This window comes from Lygodium microphyllum, chromosome 30, assembly GCF_053477565.2.
Source record: "Lygodium microphyllum isolate KBCC chromosome 30, Lygodium_microphyllum_v1.1.10, whole genome shotgun sequence".
In the NCBI taxonomy this organism is placed as follows: Eukaryota; Viridiplantae; Streptophyta; class Polypodiopsida; order Schizaeales; family Lygodiaceae; genus Lygodium; species Lygodium microphyllum.
In genome coordinates, this window is record NC_141164.1 from 44,569,853 (window position 1) to 44,584,679 (window position 14,827).

Sequence of the window (14,827 nt, forward strand, 5' to 3'; positions counted from 1 at the left end):
TTGTAATGCCCTTCGCCACCACACCTCCTACAAAGAGGGGTATAGTCTTGATTTCTACGTGCATTTGGACACTATGTATCTATATGATCTTTCTGTTGGCAACAATAATAGATTAATGGTCCTCTAGGCCTTTGTTGTCCACCTTGCCCCATTGGATTTCAAAAATTACCATTGTTTCTCCTGAAAGGAGAGTTCCTTCCTCGGTTTCCATCACTATTGTAATTGTTTCGTGGCACTAAAGGTCTACCTTGGGTAGGCAATCCACGGGGCTTAAAAGGTTGATTGGGTGGCCCAATCTCATAAGTCGTATTGTTGTGATCCATGTAATTGTAATTTATTTGCATCGCATGATCTTGTTGTTGTTGTTGTTGGCTGATCTTGTGCTAGCAATTTGTTTCTAAATGCCCCATTTTAAGACAAAAAGTACAGAATGGAGGATGATCAGGCATTAATCGTGAATGTGTTAGACATTTAGTAGCCACATGGCCATAACCATGACACTTACCGCACTAGATATTTGATCTAGGTGGGTTTGAGGTTGTGCTGCTTGAAGGTTGTTGTGCATTAGCAACTTGTGTTGTAATTGAATAAATTTCCTTCAATGGTCCTTAAACCGCACCCATTATTTCCTATTTCAATTTTCCTAGTGACTTTGCAAAAATTTCTACTACTTTACCCTCATCTAAAGTGGATTGAGTCTGAGGCATAGAAGGCATACATGTCTACATCATGTAATCTGGGATTGAGGTATATGGATTTAGAGGTACACTTGCCACATTGGAATTTTTCATTGCAGATGGATTCAAGGGAATGGTCACATAAGACACGTTCTTAGGCACCCCGCTTGAAGTATTGGAAGGGTATTCCATTCAAGGTTCTTTGAATAGATCATTCTGTCATTGGCTGAGTTGCACTTCTTCCCACCATCTACTAGCATGTGTTTTAGCATCCACTGTGAGGTGTCCGCTAGTCCCAATCCACGATACACCTTTTAGTAGTCCATCAGTAGGTTTTTCCATAAATGATGCCGCCCGCTGCTCCCTTGGAACATCACGGGATTGTCACTTAGGCCCTACCGAGTCTACTTCGCAACGGGAGAGTTCTGGCCGAACCCACTAGGATCGACCTGAAGACTTGGGTTCCTAAAATCGGATGGGTCTCCTAGCAGCCAGCTAGCATCAGTAATTTCGAGTTCCACTTTTTAGAGGATTACTCAATCTGAAGCGGACTTGCCATTGCACTTGGTTCAAAGAGAATGGGAGACGGAGGGGAGGGTGGTACGTCAACCCTCCTGCCCATAAGGCAAAATCCCATTCCGGTCCCCTAAAACAATGCAAGTCGGTTCTACCTAATGACTACTTGGTCAATTTATCGTCTTCCTATTTCTATATTCGATGTAGAAAAGCTCCCAGCTAACCGGGACCACCCTACCATTGGACGGACCCGTTGAGGGTTACGCCCACCCGCTTTCCTCTGATGATGGGTCATCTTTAGTTTTTTAATTACCTACAACATATTTATTGGAACATATACAACCAGCTTCCTTAATTAGTCCATTTAGTCACACGTTCCTTCACATAATTTATCTCACTAACATGCATACCATTCGAATAGTAAAGCAAACTTCTTTATTATATTGGAAGTCTATTACAATTTCCATCATTCCGTCCTAGCGGAAGATACACAGAATTCCATAAGGACATTCTGTCCACTAAGATTCCACCCTCATAACTAGTATTTAGGGTTCCAGGATCCCATCCTGGGTCACGAAGGGGCTCGTCAGATTCTTGGAACAATGCAGGATTTATAGCCAGAGCCCCCTCTGGCACCTACAATTCCTACTGCCCGAGACTATCCCTACTGACAGACCTTTCGCCTATGGAGCCAGTCCAAGCCTCTCGTAGCGATAATCATGACCCCCTTGGAGTAGGGTCTCGCTGCTAGCTTGGGGGTAGCCTAGCGCGATCCTTCCTTTTATTCTGTTGGCAATAATTTCAATCAAAATCTAGATTCTAGCAAACACAAACAGTCCTTTCAAATATGTATCAAATAGTGCTATGACAATCATCCCAACATGTAAATCACAGTTTCACATAGCCAAGGTAGACCTTATCCTAAGGTAACCTTCCATTCTAATGAGGATTCTTCTTCCCATAAAGAAGTGTTGAGTACACCTCTTAAAACATGTTAAGCAGGGCATGAGTTTTCCGTTTGGATTCACTTATCTAACATAAGCAAAATCCCTTAAGAAAATATATTGTGTCAATAAACTCAACGAGATGGTCTTTAGGATTCCTAAATAGATAACCAGTTTTTATAACCTTCACTAATCAATTCTTAACCTTGTCGCATTTGATCATAACTATATTGAATTCGCATAGAGACATATGTATAATAACCTTTGGCAATTAATTCTATCATGATTCAATGCCTTAGTATCCCAACTATACTAGCTAGAAATCATAGTGATTAATCGTTTTATGCTTGAATTAATATGTCTTTCTAGATGAGTTATGTGTAAGCGAAGAATATGAAAGCTAATATCCTATGTAATTTATCTTATATTGTAAAATTGATAATCTAGTAATGAATAACCTGGTTTGGCGGCATGACGACATTAGGAACTTCATCTTTACTCGCGCTCGCATTAGCCACACCCGATGTTCCAATTGTGGTGGCAATTCCCGCAACCTCGGGCACTCCCGTATCATTGGCAATACCCGTTGCTTGACCGGTTGCGTTGATTTCCATGGTTTTTCCACTTTGTCGCTTTGGAGCCATCGTCCACGAGGAGTTTGAGAGATAGGGAAGGTGGGATAGATTTTAGATGAGAGAGGATAGAGAATATGGCTTAGTTAAAGATCGAGACAAGGGATTTGAGCTAGCTCTCTTCCTCTTTCTCTTTCTCTCTCTCTCTCTCTCTCTCTCTCTCTCTCTCTCTCTCTCTCTAGCTTCTCGCAGCCTCTTGAAGAAGTATTCTTCCTTCTCTCTTCTTCTTTCTTGCAGCCTCTCGGGGTCTCCTTATGTCCCTTATGCCTCTCCCATACCTCGTATTTATAGTGAATTGGGGAAGAGGGCTTGTGGTTGAGAAGTGGAGCTCTTTGTGGAGGGGGATCTTGGAAAGATCAGTGATCTGATGCTCAGATCATAAATCTGATGGTTCCATTGGCTCCGAAAGGGGGGTAAAACTCCAAGACACTTGCTTAGAAAGCTCTCAGTTCACTCTTTCTTCTTTTCTCTGTTCGAAGTGCTGTCTACTGCCTGTAAACTGCGATCGCGGCGCGCGCGATTTCGCCAGTCACTTTTCTTTATTTTTCTTTTTATAAAATCTTCAAACTAACTAACACATCACTTGTTTTTTTCTTTTAAATGACATCTAGTTCTAGAAATCTCCATATCTCTTTTTTTTTAAAAAATTAAGATAATCTCTAAAATATCTAAAATATTCTAGTCTTGTCCAAAGGTCTAATATTTTTAGACCATCCAAACTATACACATTATCCTAGTGATTAATATAACTCATAAGTTTCGTTCACGTTGTAATTTACGTGAAGGATGGCCACGGTCCTTGCCAATTCGAAAAAAAATATCAAATTTACGACTCTTGATTTTTCTAAATAAAATATTTTAAATTAAATAAAAATTATTAATAATTAATGTTAGTTAGTTTTTACCTTAGTTAGTCTTTAGTTAGTAATCTTACTAACTTATTAATTAACTAACTAACTTTTGAACTAACCAACTAACTTTTATTGTGTGGAAATATTACATCCACCAACATAGTTGGCCTTTGTAGGCTAACATGTTGATGAACTTTGGGATTAAGTCCACCATCAATAAATTTAAGCTTTTTTGTAAGCTCATAAAGAGCTAGATTCATCTTTCGAATAATCATTTCCATATGCTCAATGTAATGCTCAGCACTTTCGGCTCCTCCTTGGGATAAATAGTCCAATTGAAGAGCTAACCAATATTGGAAACCTTGCTGTTGAAACTTTTCTAAGAACTCTCTTGACAAGGTAGCATAAGTCCCTTTATTTTGTGCATTGAGGTTACCGTACCATCTAGCTGCTTCATCTTTTAGTGTCGCTGAAAAAATATGCAACTTTTGATCATCATCTACTATTTCATTTGCTACACAAGTTGCCTCAAACCTTTGCATGTGAGCATTAGGATCTTCATCCCACAATCCCCCAAATTGGGTAAAGTCAGCTAGCCTTACGGGACTACGAGCCATTATCTCTTTAAATAACGTTCCTAGCCCAAAATCTTAAGTAGAGTCAACCCACACGATTTCCTTAGACTCCTTGAATAGGGACCTCAATCCTAGATCAGGTACATTTTGAAATGAATCTCCTTGACGAGGAATCCTAAATAAGAATCGTAATCCAAAATCCACTACTCGCTCTATCCACGAAGCCTCCATTGACTCTCTAAATAATTGACAAAATCCAAAATCCGACTCTAAGTTCCAATCAATGGATGGTTTGATACTTCCTATTGTAGCATTAGCTTCACTTTTTATACTTTTGCTACTTTGTCTACTCCTCTCTCTAGCTAAACTACTAGTACTTAAAACTATCTAGTTCCATTGATATTAATCTTCTTCACTTGCTTGTGATGGGGTTCTATCAAATGGTACGTTAGGACCAAGTAGCTCCACGTTTGAGCTTGACGCAATGTCTATTCCCAAATTCAGCAAAGCATTCACCTTTTTCAGCCTCTCTAGCAGCCAAACCCTCCTATCGAGCGGCTCGTTCCCTTGCACATTGGTCTCGAGCTTCAGTTTGTTGTCTCTGTCTCTCCTCAAAACTCATCCACCACTAATTTAGTACCCACTAATATCATTCTCTGCAAATTTATTGTGACTTATATGTTTTCCCATAAAGCTATAGCATCATGGTTTTTGTGGTTGCATATATGCTCAATAATTGGCAATTCTAGAACTTCTTCTCCATATGATAGTTTCTCCTTATGCTTAGGAATTAGACCTAAAATTTCAGCTACCTCTCTCGCATCTTTTGTGTCAAAAGAAAATTTCAAGCCTCTAGAAGACAAATCCAAGGCAATACATCATTCCACTTAGTTCTTCTAAACATTCGATAAGCTGTGTGATAATACCAATCAAAGTGGTATGACATATTAATCGTATTTATTTCAATTCCGTCTATTAGCCCAAAATATGTCACTAAGAAAACAATGGTTTGTGTACATTCACTATACCCCCAACTCCAAGAGGATAATTATTTAACATCTACCATTAAATGTGGACCAAAATACTTGCCACCCTCTACTAATTCTGTGTCTCTTGCCCAATCTAACACTTGCCTTTTGTAATCTCGCGGCAAATTCAGAAAATAGTCTCTTAAGAAAGAGACTTTGTAATCACTGATTAACTTCCTACCAAAAAATGACCAGCCAAACTAAGCCACTTTTAATCGGGTTGCCAAGCCAACTCCTAAGAGTTGTTACACTAGATAAGTGATGAGTGTCATTAATTTCAATAGCTCTATCTAACTTTTGAAGTATTTATGATACTATTTTATCATAGTAGTCTAACTAATATTATTCAATGCCTACAAACTAAGCAAATCTACTCAATTCTCTTGTTTCTCTTTTCAATAATCACTTCACAGGTAGATCTCTAGATTGGGCACTAGAATACTAAACTAGGGTAGTTATGGTTTCCCCCATTTTTTAGCTACTAATGACCCTCCACTTTTTATTTTCTCAAGCACTTAGGCAATATTTATATAAATAAAATGTAAGGTTTCAACATAGATGTTGAAGCTTTCTCTCGTGCCATTGTGTTAACAAACTGCAAATTTGGGTGTTGTTGATGATTTTTTATTATTGTAATTATTCTCTATTAATTATTATTTGATAAATCATAATAAATTACCAACCTTAACAACAATTGAGAATACTCTTACACCCCCCCTCATACTCATATGACATAAATCAACATAATGCGTAAACTCTTAGTCTGCATAAAATTAGAAACACCATATTTTATATGAATATTTCTCTTAAAAAAATAACATTAAGTTATGTTTCTTTCTCTAAACTTTAAAAATGTTTTCTAAAACATCAAAAATTATACTCTTAGCTTTTCCATGAGATAACATAAATTTTTTAAATATAAAATATATTTTTCTATTAATAAAGACTATAATTTTCAATCAAAATAATCATTTTTGAATTCTAAAGCACATTAAATCTTCTTTAAAACTTATTAAAAAATTTCAAAAAAATAATAAATAATAATAAATTCATAAGAAAAATATTATATCAAATCAATAATCACCAATCAAATTTTATATATGTAGTTTTAGAGCCATTTTAACCATTTTTTAAAATTTAAAAATAAAATCAATTATAATAAATACTAACAACCATTCAAAGTGGAAAAATAGCCTTTAAGGCATTAGATAAAAATTCTAAACCAAGGATATTATAACATCATACTACTCATTTTTATAAAACGAGACAAGCACTTACTTGGAAACACGCAGGTCATAATCTCGTCCTCGGAAGCACATCCCACAGTCCGGCTAGGGAGTGAGGTCCACCCAGTCATCCCTAACAAAGCTCTTCACTTTGATTCCTATTTTCGAGAACTATCCACTTGTCAATTGCTTTGTTGCGATAGGAATGGTCTTTCTATGAGCTTAAAGATTAAGCTTTAATTAAAAGCTTAATGGCTATGGCTTCTTTCCATCAAACATGGCGACAAATGAAGAGGGAGGAGACTAATTTGATATCTTGATAATCTGTCCATAAACTATGTGCAAAGTAGAGCAATTCGAAGTTGGAAAATTCTTCTACATGCCTGCAATCTCAGTTGACCCAAGTACATTGAAGCTCTAAATCGATGATTAGAGGCTCTAGATTGATGATTAGAGAAAGATCATGGCGATGGAGGATAAGAACCATAATTGAGATCAAATCCATGTCTAGAATTGTATGTAGGTTTTGTCCAGGATTTATGAGATTTGAATTTGCATTTCTTGGAGCAAAACGTTAGTTTTCTAAAGGCACCCTCTATCTCTCTCTTGCTTTCATCTCTCTCTCTCTCCTTTTCTTCATGCTAAGAAGAGGTTTCTAAGGGCGCATTGCTTGCAGCAACCTTAGAGATTACAATCTGTATTGTCTGATGAAAAATGGCTTACGATCTTGGATGGATGAATCTAAGATGTTGCCCTGAAGAGAACCTCCAAGCGAGTCTACAAGACGTTCGGACATTTCAATCTCTCAGTATTGTTTTCTTTCTTCTCTTTCAAATCTCTACCATTGTCATAAGGCCAGAAAAAAAAAATCTCTCTCTCTCTCTCCCTCCCTCCCTCCCTCCCTCCCTCCCTCCCTCCCTCCCTCCCTCCCTCCCTCCCTCTCTCTCTCTCTCTCTCTCTCTCTCTCTCTCTCTCTCTCTCTCTCTCTCTCTCTCTCTCTCTCTCTCTCTCTCTCTCTCGTGCTAGCTTATTTGATAGATGGTGTCCCATCCTTGAGCATGACCATTTCTTCAAGCCAAGAAGAGGCCCTCTAAAATCACGATGTCGTGATGTTATGAGGACAGAATGTGAAAAAGTATAGAATGCATCATCATCCGACTTCTTTATTGATCTAGAGAGTTAATGTGATCTGAGCTATTAGTATTAGTGTGAATTGCATGGATTATCCGAAAATACTAGATTTTTGGATAATTTTAGCCTATTTTTTATATTATTTATTGTAAAAATATGAAAAAGTTAGAAAAAGCTTCTAGATTAGGATGGCATGCAAAATCTAGTTGCTTTTTTAGTCAATTATGGGATTTTCTTAAGAGGGACAGATTAACGAAATTGCACGCGTCGCAATCACTGTAAACAGGCTAAACATTGTAGATTGAACTAAAAGAAGAAGAAGGAGTGATCTGGGAGATCCGTGATGAGGTGTCCTAGGGTTTTACCCCCCTTTCAGAGTCAACGGAGCCATTAGATTTGGGTTCCGAGAAGTAAAGAAAGAGCTATAATTTGGATGCACATTTTATTCTACGAAGAAGCTCTAGGAGATCTAATGTCTTGAGATTGCTTTTGAGTAGTGTGAAGATTCCAAGTTCTTTCAATACATATTGATTCAATTCATTGTGCTTTTTCTTTGTAGTGTTTACCACTTGTGTATTCTCTATCTTCTCTTACATCTTCTATCTCTACTTCCTTCTACTTCTGATCCCCGGTGGATTCGACCTTTCGACAAAAACCCCTCCGGCATTGGTGAACCCGACGTGCAAGGTTGTCAGAAGAAGTAAAGACAAGATAGGAGAATCTTCGAATACAATCTCCAGTGATGTTTTGCAATAGTTGGTGCAAAATATGAATATGCTTATGCAGGTACAACAACAACGACAGGTGATGCAAGCTTCAGCTCAAACAGAAAGTGTTGTGATGAATGCTTTGCAAGTAGTTGAGCATGAGGTGAAGTTATTCCATGGCAGGAATGTATCTACATATGTACATACCTATGCTCAGAAGATGGAATTATTTGGGGTAGCTCAATCTGCACGGAGCCGGTATTTTGTATGTGTTACTGTTCATGAACTGAAAGCACGGATTATTGAATTATACTTGCAGGATGCTGACTGGGTAGCCTTCAAGAAGACACTCAAGGAAGAATTTTACATTGAGGACATTAGTTTGATTACATGCAAGACTTTTCAAGAGTGGGTTTTACAACCCAATAAGGGTCTTGTGGCTACGGAAATGTTAAGAGAATTTGAAAGTCGATTTGAGCAGTTGAATCTTGCAGAACAACAAGCTCTTGCAAGTCAGAAAATTAAATTGTTTCTACAAGCATTTGATCCTGAGCTTCAAGAGAAGCTTGATGATTTTCTGGAGGATTATACTACAGAGACAGGTTTGAAAATAGAGTGGAGACATGTTAAGGAAGCTGTTACTGCATTTGTGAAGAAGCATAGAAGAAGAGAAGGATTGCATGTCTCTAGCTTGCCCACTATTACGGGCAAGACAGTTGATGTATCCAGTAAGCCACCTACTTCTATGGCTAACCCTATGGCTGTATCTAATATTGTTCCCTCTGTTAGGAAAGATGTCTTAGATGAATTGGTCAAAGGCATGCGGGATCTTCAATTAAAGGTTGCAAAATTGGATGAAAAAGGACAAGAGGAAAAGGGATTGGGCAGCAGCCCCTAAGCTTGGAAAAAGATGTATGTGGTGTGACAGTTTGCAGCACGAGAGAAAGGATTGTGCTGCCTATCAGGAGGCCTTGGCATGACAGCTTATCTTTTGGAAAGATGGAAAGATCCATGCATAAGAAACGGGATTGCCTCTTGCTTTGAATTTTGGAAAGGGAGGTATGCAGAAGTTGTTGAAAGACTTGGCTGTTCGAAATGCTTATGTGGTGGTACATGCTTCTACTTTTGGTCTACAGTTGGATAAAATGCATGGCCAAGTGATGGTTGGCTGAAATATGGACACATGCTTTACATGCAGCGGAAAAGAGAAAGATCACTGATAGTGAAATGTCTCATGCAGGGCAAGACATTCGTGGCATAACTAGTTGGGAATCACCGGTAGATGCATATTCAGTGTATGCATATTTAGCAAAGGTTTAAAACACGGATGTACTTGTGGAAGAAAAACGAAAAAGAGATGAAGATATTGCAGGCACATCTAAAAGAATGACAAGAAGTGTAGATCAGTCTAAAGCTACAAATCAGCCACCTCCCGAGCATATTATGGAAGAGGTCTATCAGGAGCAAAAACAGGATAACAAAGAAGAGGGCAAAAAGAAGGGAAAGCAGCCACGATATAAGTTGCAATCTGACATTGAGGTAGCCACAGATCTTAAGAAGGTTCTTGAAGAACGAATCTTAAATAGTCGAGTGGAATTTACCTTGGGAGAGGTGCTTGGCATTGCCAAGTGAGAATTTCATGATGAGATCATTGACATAATTAAAAGGAAGCGTCAGTTTCTTGGTGATACAACTAGTGCATTGCTACAATTTGAAGAGGAAACTAGTTTATTGGGTATTCGGGCTGAATATGAGCATGAAGTAAGTACAGAATTGTCTATGCATGATGCTACTAATCAGTGGACAACATGTGGAAAAGAGAAGAAAGTGGCTGAAAATGCATTGTCTTGTAAATATGCATGGTGGAGTAAGGCAAATGCAACAATATGGAGAAGAGACTCTAGGATTTATTACTCGAAGTCACTACACAAGAAATCATTGGGCTAGAGCTACCACTGAAACGGTAGTGAAAATAGGGGAGCGTGAAACTCCTTGTGTTGCTTTACTTGACCATGGGTCTGAGATGAATGTCATTGACCGTGGATTGTATGAAAATGGTGCATGGCCTATAGACAATGATCATGGTTGGTGAATGAGGGCTGCAAATAATTCTTCAGGGGAGCTCTATGCTGCATCTCCTAATGTAAAAGTGAATATTGGTGATGTACAGGAAGATCAACACTTCTTTGTGCAAGATAATTCCTCATATGTAGTGATTTTGGGATAGCCCTATATTACAGGTGTGCATATGGAAACAAAGGTGCTTGATGATGGTTTTTCTTATGCAATAGTCAGAAGCAAGGATGGGAGAAAAGCAGTCCAATTTCTTACTATTTATGTTAATCATCCTAGAAATCGAGATATGATTCGAGAGTCTCCTTTGGTTCCAAATGCAAGGGAATTCAAAGACTTGGATTTTCATTAAGCACTGTTGTAATGCAGGGCTACAGTAGTACTGTTCAGAGGGTGTACTTGCCTCTTGATGAAATGAAGCATGTATTTACTATTGGTAATTCTCAGTTTACAACAAACGGTTCATATTGGTTTAAGCCTATGGAAGCTATGTGTAGGGCTGAACGCATATCTATGAAATGGGCTACTAAGGAACTAAGAGTATTGGGACGGTTAGTTGAAAATGAAGGCATTTCAGGCATGTTTTATGGGCTGAATATTAATGACACTATGGCTGAAATTTCGGCAACTATACATGCAGAAAATGAGGCTGTAAACAGAGTGTTGTCAGTATGTTCTTTGGACATGTATGACGTTATAGCATTGTTTGCTCAACAGGATGGATTACAATGGGCTGAAGCACTTGTGGAGACAAAGTATAAGATAGTTGACAAAAAGGTGAAACCAATTGTTTTTGCCACTTCCATTAGAGAGTGAGGGTATCTATGAAAAAGTGTCAAGGCAACCAAGCTTATGGGATCCTAATGATATAAGTCATCAATTTACATCTGAAACATTACAGGAATTGAAAGATAGTGCAGAAGGGTTTCTTTTGCCTGCTAAGAGAGATTGTTTTATGCGGATGTTGGCTAGACATGGAAGGGCATGCATTTTAGCCAAGTGAAATAGATTGTGTGGATCCAAATGTTGTCTCTCCTATGGTCATATTTACGGTGCCACATGTACCATGGAACTTGAGGCCTATTCCAGTGCCTAAAGCTTACTTGCCAAAGCTGATGGATTTGCTAAATGAAAAGATTCACATGAAGATCTTGGAGCCTTCTTCAGCCCTGTACTCAAATCATTGGTTTACTGTGCCCAAAAAGAATGGGGCTTTGAGATTTATTCAAGACATGCAACCAGTCAATAAAGTGACCAAAAGAAATGTGGGTGCATGTCCTGTGGTTGATGAATTTGTAGAGGTTTTGTAGAGGCAGAGGGATCTATTATTTGGGTGATCTTTACTCGGGTTATAATCAGTTTCAGCTTGCAATTGAAAGTAGGGATATCAAAACCATGAAGACTCCCTTGGGGTTAGTATGGATGTGTAATCTCCCACAGAGAGCAACAAACTCAGTGGCACACATGATAAATGCTATGATAGGGTACTCATGGATTTTATACCACAATTGACTATGCCCTTCTTGGATGATGTCCCAATCAAAGGGTGTGCAGTGGATGAAAAGAATAAAGAGATGGATGCACATGGATATAGATAGTTTGTTGCAGACCATATTGTGGATTGTGAGAGGATTTTGACATGTCTAGAAGAGGTGCATTTAACTCTTTCTAGACAAAAGTCTGTCTTTGGAGTTGAAGAGGTTTTGATTGTTGGGCATATGTGTGGGCCTTATGGGCGAAGCCCATCACCAACAAAGATAGATGGGATTGATAGAATGTAAGATGTATGCACAAATGTATCAAAGGTGCATAGATTCTTGTGTGTATGTGTGTTCTATTTGATATGGATTCCTCACTTTGCACATGTAGCCAATGCTCTTTATCAGCTTCTAAGGAAATGTAAAAAATTTCATTAGGAAAGGAAGCATCAGAAAGCAATGAAGAAATTGAAGCAACTCTTAAAATCTTCTCTTACATTGAGAAAGGTTGACTATTCACATGGAAAGACTATCATTATTACTGTTTATACAAGCCCAATCAGGATTGGATGGGCAATTGGGCAAGATGATGAGGAAGGGAAAAGATATGCAATTTTCTTTGGTGCTAAAGTATTGATTGAACGATAGAGAAGATATCCACAGTTAAAAGAGAATTATGGGAAATTGTGACAACCCTTAAATGTGATAAAGAGTATTTTATAGGTGCTCATGTAGTCATTGAGATCGATTGTTTGCCGGTATTGGGTATGATTACTAGTTGTGCTACTCTGGACATTGCTATGCTCTGGTGGATTTCATACATCAAATCTTTGAAACCTGAATTTCAGCATATTGTAGGAAGAGATAACCCACTGGTAGACATGTTATCTTGAGCATGTTATGAGAATGAAGATGGGGTGATGGATGAGGAGGAAGACGATGACTTTCTTATGGCTGAAAATGATGTTGCAAAAGTGAATTTAGCAATGCAACGTGTTGCTACAGCATTAACAGAAGCTTGGACAACAAAAAGGAGACACTTTAGATGTTTTTTATCTTGTATAGAAGTGTTTCTGGAAGACAAACATGCAGGAGAGTAGCTGAGAATTGGTCAATACCTCAATACATTAACAAAGAGAGATGAATGGTCAGATGAGGAGTTTAAGAAAATCAAGAGGAAAGCGTATGGGTTTTTTTTAAAAGATGGATACTTATGGAAACATGCTAAAAAGAAACAAGGTATGCAATGGCGAGTTTTGGGTGACAGAGCTTCACAAGTAAAAGTAATGCATGAATTTCATGAAAGCTTGTGGGCTGGTCATAGAGGTGTTTGGGGTACTTTTACAAAGATCAAAGAAAGATATTGGTGGCAAGTTATGTATAAGGATGTTGCTCACTTTGTGGAAACATGTACGACATGTCAAATGTATTCATCTGTGAGACATTGGGATGGATTGCAACCCACATATCCATTGTCTCTTCATTTTTAAGTGTGTGGTGGATTTGGTCACAATGCCTACAGGTCTTTGGCAAATGAGGTATCTTGTGCTTGCTCATGAAGACTTGACTAATCAAGTGGAAGGAAAAGCTTTACGTACTAAGACAACAAATGCTGTGTGTACTTTTCTATTAGAAGAAATCTTTTGTCGGTATGGTTGTGTGGGAAAATTTACAGCAGATAGGGGTGAGTTGGATGCAGATGAAGCTCATGATTTCTTTGCACGGTTGGGGATAAAGCTTGCTTTAACTTCAATCTATAACCTTGAAGGAAATGGAAAAAGTGAAAGAGGTCATCTACCTATTGTGAAGGCATTGGCAAAAGCATGTGGAGAGAAGGTAAAAGAGTGGCCACAATTGCTCCCTTATGCTTTGTGGGCCGACAGAACAACTCATAGTGCTGTTACAGGATATATGCCTATAGAATTGATGTATGGTCAAAATCCTATCATGCCGATAGAAGATATGACAGTCACATGGAGTGTGTTACCTTGGGAGGAGGAGTTGAATCGAGAGGAGTTGTTGGCCTTACGCATTAGATAGTTGGAAAGAAAGTCAAAAGACATAGAGGCAGCAATTGCAAAGTTAAGGGCGGCAAGGATACAAAATAAGAAATGGTTTGACAAAAGACATAGACTGAGACCAAGAACCATACAAGATGGGGATAGGGTATTGGTTTATGATAGCAGTTTAGACAACTAGCATAGTGCCATGCGTAAAGTTTCCAAAAGATGGTTTGGACCCTATGTGGTAAGACAGGTGTTTGATAATGCTACTTATGCATTAAATGAGCTGGATGGGACATCCATCAAACTTCTAGTAGCAAGGAAAAGAATCAAATTATTCAAAAGGTGGGAATCTACTGCCTATGAGTTGCCAGAATTGGAAGAAAATAGTGGTTATGATACAGGGGCTAGCCAGGAAGATATGGAAGATGAAGAAGCAAAGGATATGGTTGCAGAGGATGAGGAGGACTCAGAATCTGGTGACAACTAGGATTTTGGCACATATCGGAGGATGTGCAGGTTCAGAGGGGGTGGATGTCGTGAAGTTATGAGGACACAGTGTGAAAAAGTATGGAATGCATCATCATTCGACTTCTTTATTGATCTAGAGAGTCAATGTGATTTGAGCCATTAGTACTAGTGTGAGTTGCATGGATTATCCGAAAATACTAGGTTTTTAAATCATTTTAGCCTATTTTTGATATTATTTATTGTAAAAATCCAAAAAAGTTAGAAAAATCTTCTAGATTACGATGGCATGCAAAAAGCTAGTTGCTTTTGCAGTCAATTATGGGACTTTCTTAAGAAGGACAGATTAACAAAATCACGCGCGTCGCAATCGCTGTAAACAAGCTGAAAACTATAGATTGAACTGAAAGAAGAAGAAAAAGTGATCTAGGAGATCCGTAAACAGGTGTCCTGAAGTTTTACTCCCCTTTCGGAGCCAACGGACCCATCAGATTTGGGTTTCGAGCAGCAAAGAAAGA